The sequence below is a fragment of the Melanotaenia boesemani genome, chromosome 13, assembly GCF_017639745.1.
Source record: "Melanotaenia boesemani isolate fMelBoe1 chromosome 13, fMelBoe1.pri, whole genome shotgun sequence".
Lineage (NCBI taxonomy): Eukaryota > Metazoa > Chordata > Actinopteri > Atheriniformes > Melanotaeniidae > Melanotaenia > Melanotaenia boesemani.
In genome coordinates this window covers 1895099-1904579 of record NC_055694.1, presented here as the reverse complement: position 1 = coordinate 1904579, position 9481 = coordinate 1895099, and the positions used below count along the sequence as shown (strand labels likewise).

General features: G+C 42.6%; 1 protein-coding gene across 2 annotated transcripts in view; it reads left to right on the top strand.

Annotated features, from left to right (window-relative positions):
- The first annotated feature begins 949 nt into the window (after positions 1–949).
- The window catches only part of LOC121652337 (potassium voltage-gated channel subfamily D member 1-like), a 46335-nt gene continuing 37803 nt past the window's right edge, over positions 950–9481 (top strand). For both annotated transcript variants that reach the window (XM_042005073.1, XM_042005072.1), the window contains exon 1: positions 950–1094. The gene's annotated coding sequence lies outside the window, so the exon portion shown is untranslated. The remainder of the gene's footprint in view (positions 1095–9481) is intronic.

Below are 9481 nucleotides of genomic sequence, written 5' to 3'. Positions count from 1 at the left end.
TATACCGGGATGAAAAGCGTTTTGAGACTGGTTTATACTGGGATTAAAAGCTGCTACAGACTGGTTTATACTGGGATTAAAACCTGTTACAGACTGGTTTATACTGGGATTAAAAGCTGCTACAGACTGGTTTATACTGGGATTAAAAGCTGTTACAGACTGGTTTATACTGGGATTAAAAGCCGCTACAGACTGGTTTTTACTGGGATTAAAAGCTGTTACAGACTGGTTTAAACTGGGAATAAAAGCTGCTACAGACTGGTTTATACTGGGATTAAAAGCTGTTACAGACTGGATTATACTGGGATTAAAAGTTGCTACAGACTGGTTTATACTGGGATTAAAAGCAGCTACAGACTGGTTTATACTGGGATTAAAAGCTGTTACAGACTGGTTTATACTGGGATTAAAAGTTGCTACAGACTGGTTTATACTGGGATTAAAAGATGTTACAGACTGGATTATACTGGGATTAAAAGTTGCTACAGACTGGTTTATACTGGGATTAAAAGCAGCTACAGACTGGTTTATACTGGGATTAAAAGCTGTTACAGACTGGTTTATACTGGGATTAAAAGTTGCTACAGACTGGTTTATACTGGGATTAAAAGCAGCTACAGACTGGTTTATACTGGTTTGTGTTATACAGCAAAAAATAGCTTTAAAATTTAAGAGTTAAACACCAACGTGACAGAAAATGATTTTTCTGTATTTCATGAACTAACTTCTATTGTTTGTTCTGTTTAACGTGGAGATGTGAGTCAATGAGAGAGGACGCGAGTTCTAGATGGAAAGAAGCAGAAATGACAGCGAACAGAGAGAAAGTGAGAAAAGAGAAGGAAGATGGAGGGGAGGGTCGAGCAAGCAAATGGGAGAAGGTGGAGCCAGAAAAAGAGAGAGAGGGATGACAGGAGACGTGGTTGTTGCCGCGGCAGCAGAGCAGGACAGATCTGAGACAGTACAACTCTTCCTACTCCTGCTTTCCATTATTCCTCCTCCATCTTCCCACGTTCATCCAGCTGTTTCCACCTGGAAAACCTGCTTCTTCTTCCTCCTCCTCCTCCTCTTCATCCCCCTCTCCATCACCGGCCGCGGTAAGTAGGATGAAAACTGCTCCAGATAACACTGCTGAGAATAGAATAAGAAGAAGGGAGCGGAGAAGAAGTCGAGCGGAGGAGCGGGACGGGACGGTGGGATGGAGGGGTGGAGGTAGAGTGGAAAACTTGGAGAAAAGAGGGGTGTGTGTGTGTGTGTGTGTGTTAAAGCAGAATAAACAGATGACAGCGAACACAGCGTCTCAGGACAAAGTAGATATAAATGGAAGGTGTGTGTGTGTGTGTGTGTGTGTGTGTGTGTGTGTGTGTGTGTGTGTGTGCTGATGTTGACATAATCCAGCTGTATGAATTAGTGATGAAGTTCTGTGTGTTTGGCTATTAAACGCGCTTTGCAATCACACACACATGCTCATTAATATTCACACACCTTCTGCTTCGTCCACACCTCCGTCCCATTAAAAGTTCCCGTTAAATTTATCTGAAGCTACAAACTTTTCCTCATGTCAGAGGAAAAGATGCATGTCCTCGTTGAAAAGCTCTCCAGCCTCCTGATGAGGATGAGGATGATGGTGGACTTCTGATGGAGACTATTTTCAGCGGTGCAATCGTCCATATTTGGTGCTGCAGCTTCTGCGTGAGACTGAGTCCAAGTTGAATCTTTTATAAAAACAGACTTGCTTGTTTCCTTAAATAGCTCGACTCTGCGGTTTGTAAAAACTTTATTTAATCAGCAGGAAACGGAGTTTGTTGGAGGATGAATGAAAATGTGCAGGACCTTATCTGGGGTGAGATTCTGGATGTTTGGCTGCACATTTTGAAGAAGTGCCTGAGATGAATTTATGAAACCCAAAAGGAAAAAGTCAGATTGTAGATTTTTGGCTGTTGCTGCAGTTGGACTGATTCCAGCTCCAGATCTTTGCTGTAAATCATCGTTGTTGTGTCGTAATGCTGTTAAACCCTTAAAACAAGACAATTTTACTATTTTTGGTCCTAGTTTTCTTTAATCCAAACCCGTCTGTAGCAACTTTTAATCCCAGTATAAACCAGTCTGTAACAGCTTTTAATCCCAGTATGAACCAGTCTGTAGCAGCTTTTAATCCCAGTATAAACCAGTCTGTAACAGCTTTTAATCCCAGTATAAACCAGTCTGTAACAGCTTCTAATCCCAGTATAAGCCAGTCTGTAGCAGCTTTTAATCCCAGTATAAACCAGTCTGTAACAGCTTCTAATCCCAGTATAAACCAGTCTGTAACAGCTTTTAATCCCAGTATAAACCAGTCTGTAACAGCTTTTAATCCCAGTATAAACCAGTCTGTAACAGCTTCTAATCCCAGTATAAGCCAGTCTGTAGCAGCTTTTAATCCCAGTATAAACCAGTCTGTAACAGCTTCTAATCCCAGTATAAACCAGTCTGTAACAGCTTTTAATCCCAGTATAAACCAGTCTGTAACAGCTTTTAATCCCAGTATAAACCAGTCTGTAACAGCTTTTAATCCCAGTATAAACCAGTGTGTAGCATCTTTTAATCCCAGTATAAACCAGTCTGTAACAGCTTTTAATCCTAGTATAAACCAGTCTGTAGCAGCTTTTAATCCCAGTATAAACTAGTGTGTAGCAGCTTTTAATCCTAGTATAAACCAGTCTGTAGCAGCTTTTAATCCCAGTATAAACCAGTCTGTAACAGCTTTTAATCCCAGTATAAACCAGTCTGTAACAGCTTTTAATCCCAGTATAAACCAGTGTGTAGCATCTTTTAATCCCAGTATAAACCAGTCTGTAACAGCTTTTAATCCCAGTATAAACCAGTGTGTAGCATCTTTTAATCCCAGTATAAACCAGTGTGTAGCATCTGTTAATCCCAGTATAAACCAGTCTGTAGCAGCTTTTAATCCCAGTATAAACCAGTCTGTAACAGCTTTTAATCCCAGTATAAACCAGTGTGTAGCATCTTTTAATCCCAGTATAAGCCAGTCTGTAACAGCTTTTAATCCCAGTATAAACCAGTGTGTAGCATCTTTTAATCCCAGTATAAACCAGTGTGTAGCATCTTTTAATCCCAGTATAAACCAGTGTGTAGCAGCTTTTAATCCCAGTATAAACCAGTCTGTAGCAGCTTTTAATCCCAGTATAAACTAGTCTGTAACAGCTTTTAATCCCAGTATAAACCAGTCTGTAGCAGCTTTTAATCCCAGTATAAACCAGTCTGTAACAGCTTTTAATCCCAGTATAAACCAGTGTGTGGCAGCTTTTAATCTGAGTATAAACCAGTCTGTAACAGCTTTTAATCCCAGTATAAACCAGTCTGTAGCAGGTGTCAGACTGGGAGGTAAAATGATGTAAAATGAATGTATGAATAGATTTAGCAGCATAAAGGTCGACCAGAAGAAGAAAGCAGAATTTATTACTAACAGAACTTTGTAGAAATAACACACAGACCAACAGTGACCAAACCTTTTCTCATCTCATCGTTCTCTCAAGTCTTTCAGGAGAAAAAATATTGTTATTGAAACAAACACACAACAGAAACTATTTCCATGTTTCCACTTTTCCTCATTTCCAGTTATTCCTGCTACTATTTACCTGCTATCCTCACTAAACCAACTCCAGCTCAGCTGCTTTGTGGCGCCACCGTGCATCAGAAACGTCTTCTTGGCTTTATTCCAGCCATAGAGGAGCATTATTTTTCTTCTTTTCACACACACATAGAACTTTCTGCTCACTGGTTGATCTTTGGCTGCTCCTGATTGGACGTTACCATCAATCTAAGCTCTCTGATTGGTGGATAGTCTGACAGGAAGTGGCTTCACCATCATGTCCAGGTCTAAATAGAGGTCTTTTAGCAACATAGTAGTGATGGTGATGTTTTTATGGTGAAATGTGATAAATAATGCTGTTATCATGGATCATTGTGGATTTACCAGATAGAGTCTCTGAATAAAACTACATTTAGTGGCTGGATTGTAAACCTCCTGGAAGGGATAGAAATGCTGGAAAACTTCCATAGATCAGCTAAAGGGTAAAATATCCATCACATTTACCCCACAGAGCTATACACCACCGCTCCTGGTGGAGGAGGTAGACCTTGGGGAAATCTGATGGAGGTTTAAGGGTTAAATAAAGGCTGAAAATCATAATGATGTCAGTGATCAGACGGTTTCATGATTTGTTTCAGGGGAAACTTCAGCTGTTAAGAAAAAGATTGATCAGCTGTTGGTGTGTGGAGTCAGAATAAAGATGAAGAAACGTGACCTGGTTAATGGTGACTTGGTTTAACGTAACTTTGGTTAACGGTGACTCTGGTGATTAGTGACTTTGTTAACTGTGACTCTTGTGAACGGTGACTTGATTAATGGTGACTCTTGTTAATGGTGACCTGGTTAACAGGGACTTGATTAACGGTGACCTAGTTGACGGTGACTCTGGTTAACGGTGACCTGGTTAATGGTGACTCTGGTTAATGGTGATTCTGGTTAATGATGACCTGGTTAACGGGGACTCTGGTTAACAGTGACCTGGTTAATGGTGACTCTGGTTAACAGTGATTCTGGTTATTGGTGATTCTGGTTAACGGGGACTCTGGTTAATGGTGACCTGGTTAATGGTGACTCTGGTTAACAGTGACCTGGTTAATGGTGACTCTGGTTGATGGTGACTCTGGTTAACAGTGACCCGGTTGATGGTGACTCTGGTTAACGGTGACCTGGTTAATGGTGACTCTGGTTAACAGTGACCTGGTTAATGGTGATTCTGGTTAACAGTGATTCTGGTTATTGGTGATTCTGGTTAACGGGGACTCTGGTTAATGGTGACTTGGTTAATGGTGACTCTGGTTAACAGTGACCTGGTGAACAGTGACCTGGTTGACAGTGACTCTGGTTAACGGTGACCTGGTTAATGGTGACTCTGGTTAATGGTGATTATGGTTAATGATGACCTGGTTAACGGGGACTCTGGTTAACGGTGACCTGGCTGATGGTGACTCTGGTTAACAGTGACCTGGTTAATGGTGACTCTGGTTGATGGTGACTCTGGTTAACAGTCACCCGGTTGACGGTGACTCTGGTTAACGGTGACCTGGTTAATGGTGACTCTGGTTAACAGTGACCTGGTGAACAGTGACCTGGGTAATGGTGACTCTGGTTAATGGTGACTCTGATTAATGGTGATTCTGGTTAATGGTGATTCTGGTTATTGGTGATTCTGGTTAATGGTGACTCTGGTTAACAGTGACCTGGTGAACAGTGACCTGGTTAATGGTGACTCTGGTTAATGGTGATTCTTATTAATGGTGATTCTGGTTAACGGGGACTCTGGTTAATGGTGATTCTGGTTAATGATGACCTGGTTAACGGGGACTCTGGTTAACAGTGACCTGGTTAATGGTGATTCTGGTTAACGGGGACTCTGGTGAACAGTGACCTGGTTAATGGTGACTCTGGTTAACAGTGACCTGGTTAATGGTGACTCTGGTTGATGGTGACTCTGGTTAACAGTCACCCGGTTGACGGTGACTCTGGTTAACGGTGACCTGGTTAATGGTGACTCTGGTTAACAGTGACCTGGTGAACAGTGACCTGGTTAATGGTGACTCTGGTTAATGGTGATTCTGATTAATGGTGATTCTGGTTAATGGTGATTCTGGTTATTGGTGATTCTGGTTAATGGTGATTCTGGTTAACGGTGATTCTGGTTATTGGTGATTCTGGTTAACGGGGACTCTGGTGAACAGTGACCTGGTTAATGGTGACTCTGGTTGATGGTGACTCTGGTTAACAGTCACCCGGTTGACGGTGACTCTGGTTAACGGTGACCTGGTTAATGGTGACTCCGGTTAACAGTGACCTGGTGAACAGTGACCTGGTTAATGGTGACTCTGGTTAATGGTGATTCTGATTAATGGTGATTCTGGTTAATGGTGATTCTGGTTATTGGTGATTCTGGTTAATGGTGACTCTGGTTAACAGTGACCTGGTGAACAGTGACCTGGTTAATGGTGACTCTGGTTAATGGTGATTCTGATTAATGGTGATTCTGGTTAACGGGGACTCTGGTTAATGGTGGTTCTGGTTAATGATGACCTGGTTAACGGGGACTCTGGTTAACAGTGACCTGGTTAATGGTGACTCTGGTTAACGGTGATTCTGGTTATTGGTGATTCTGGTTAACGGGGACTCTGGTTAATGGTGACCTGGTTAATGGTGACTCTGGTTAACAGTGACCTGGTTAATGGTGACTCTGGTTGATGGTGACTCTGGTTAACAGTCACCCGGTTGACGGTGACTCTGGTTAACGGTGACCTGGTTAATGGTGACTCTGGTTAACAGTGACCTGGTTAATGGTGACTCTGGTTAATGGTGATTCTGATTAATGGTGATTCTGGTTAATGGTGATTCTGGTTAATGGTGATTCTGGTTATTGGTGATTCTGGTTAACGGGGACTCTGGTTCACAGTGACCTGGTTAATGGTGACCTAGTTAACGGTGACCTGGTTAATGGTGATTCTGGTTATTGGTAATTCTGGTTATTGGTGATTCTGGTTAACAGTGATTCTGGTCAACGGGGACTCTGGTTAACGGTGACCTGGTTAATGGTGACTCTGGTTAACAGTGACCTGGTGAACAGTGACCCGGTTGACGGTGACTCTGGTTAATGGTGACCTAGTTAACGGTGACCTGGTTAATGGTGATTCTGGCTATTGGTTATTCTGGTTAATGGTGATTCTGGTTAACAGTGATTCTGGTCAACGGGGACTCTGGTTAACGGTAACCTGGTTAATGGTGACTCTGGTTAACAGTAACCTGGTGAACAGTGACCCGGTTGACGGGGACTCTGGTTAACCTGGTTTGCTTTGACTGAGCTTGGTGAAGTGTGTTTTTAGAAGAGCAGCAGGTGAACCTGAGGCAAACAGGTATGTCGGTTGTTCTGCATCACACACCTCTGTTTCGCCACCAGACCAACACGACTGTGAGCACATGCAGATTCCAGAAATATCCTGAACCTACACCAGGATGGACCATCCTGAGCCTCTTTTTACAAACCCAACAGTGAGGAAGAACGACTCGCTCCTCATCCTCTACCTCTCAGCAGGTCGTCTTATTTAAGTGACTGTGTGGAGGTTTTGGGGGGAGTAACTGTACTCTAGAGTCAACATCTGTCCTGCAGAAACAAGCAAGACAGATCCTTTATTACCCTTTAAAGAAGCACTACGGAAAGCTAGTGGCTTTCCTCAGTGGCGCCCGCTATTGACACCTGATCCAGCATCGTCATCATCCCACCTGTCCTGCGACAGTAGAGGAGTGTGATCCTGACTCTTGTCTAATCGCTTCTTCTGAAAACATCTTCTTGTGTTTCTTTGCTGAATCAGTGTGTTCAGAACGGCGGTGTGTTTACATCCGCTGGGCGGCGGGTGATGCGGTGCGTAAAGCAAAAGTCTGCTGCAACGTCACGTGGCCCCCCGGAAGAGGAAGAAGTTAACTGGTTTGGTTTCTCGCCTGCAGGACGCTGCGGGCGCCGTCGGCTCCAGAAATGCAGTATAGACTGTTTGTTTATTTAAATAACATTAAATTAATTCAACCAATCAATAAAATAACTACAAAGGCTGGAAGTGGGTTAGAAAAATCCAACGTTAAAATTAAACATTAACATTCACTAATCTGATTCACTTTCAAATAACTAGAATCCTGTATAAATGATCCAAAAATGATTCTTTCTAAGAGACGGAGGTTATGACTTCATGGCCAAATTAAATTTCAAACATCATTCCTTCATGACATTAAAACATTTTCTATTTCTACACGACCCGTCCAACAAACTAAAACACCGTTTTAATATCTGGTCGCACCTCCTTCAGCTCTGATTCCAGCAGCTTCTCTGTGGCGTCGTTTCCAGAAATGTCTGCAGTGTCACAGCGTTCAACACAAATTAAAAACCGCTCTGAGGCTGAAGTCTGAGCTGTGGACAGAAGTTGGAACGGAGACTCTGCTGGATGCTATGTCGTCTTAAATCCGTCCACCCAGAGGGTTAAACACGTCTTCTACCCTCCGTCTGGTGGACTTGTAGAGGATCACGATCCAGTTTATCTTCAGAGCTCAGGGTTTTCTCTGAAGTTCAGTTTTTAAATGTTTTTTCGTACCACAGTCGGTGTTTGTGAACGCTCTACACAGCGCTGAGCAGCATTTCCACATCCTTGATCCTGGTGGGATTCTTCATCTTCAGCTTCAGTGGAGATAAAGGACCAAAACCAAAACTAATAAAACAAATTTTATTATCCAGCAATCTGCCTGCGATGAGGCCGTTCATTGGTCTGTTACGGCAAGCTGCTGACAGAAAACAGAAAAAATCCAGAGTTAAAACAAAGAGCAGCACATCAATGAGCTCCTTTCTGCATCATCTGCAGAGGGAAGGGCCCAGGGGCGTTGCTAGGCATAAAGCCCTACTGGGGCACAGGCCCCCTACCATATATCCCCCGTCTCACATACACACACACACACACACACACACACACACACACACACACACACACACACACTGCTCCGTGCCACTGCCACATTCCTATGTTGTGTCTTGTTTGGATCTTCTGCTTCAATTCAGCTTTGGTTTGACATGACTGGGTCATTTGGTTTAGAAGCTATTGAACAAAGTAGTTTCATTGATAGAAATAATATAAAATTGACTGTTTTTGTGACGTTACGAGACCTCAAACTGCGCCGTGCGCTCACCCGACACGAAGAGCTGCGTGATGTGTATGTGGTTCACCTGCTGCTCGTGCACGGTCACCCTAACCCTGAGCTGGATCCTCTATTTGGAGTTGCTACGCGTTTGAGTTGAAATATAGATCTTTTCCTTTTGAACTAATGTATGATAAATATTTATTGTCGAAAATTAATCGTAGCTTTCATACTGGGGCATGTGCCCCAGTAAATGGGGTCTAGTGACGCTGATGGACCGACCCAAGGAAAAATGGGGAGAAACTTCTAATTTTTAAAAATCTGAAGTCTTTGTTTGGCCCTTTAACAAAATAAATATAAAAAAATGCATGTTTATTGTTTATTATTGTTTAATATGTCAAAATTATTAAAATTAAGTGATGCCAAAGGTCTGAGACCGTATCAAATAGGAAAGATACAGCATTAAAGGGTTAAACTCTAGAAAGTGATAAACATTAAACTGAAGATGAGTGTGGATTTGGTCTGTGGGCCAAACCTGCTGCTGCTGATGGAAACATGCAGGAATGCAACACTGGCTAAATTAGGCCGTTACTGAAGGAGATTAATGGCATCTGTGCTGGTTATCTGCACGAGGCAGGTCAAGATAACCAGTTCTGTCACACAGCTCAGAATCTGCTGCAGTATTGTGGAGAAAAACTCACTTTTAAACAAATCGACGTGTTTAATTTACAGCCGGAGAAGCTCAGGAGGTCATTATGG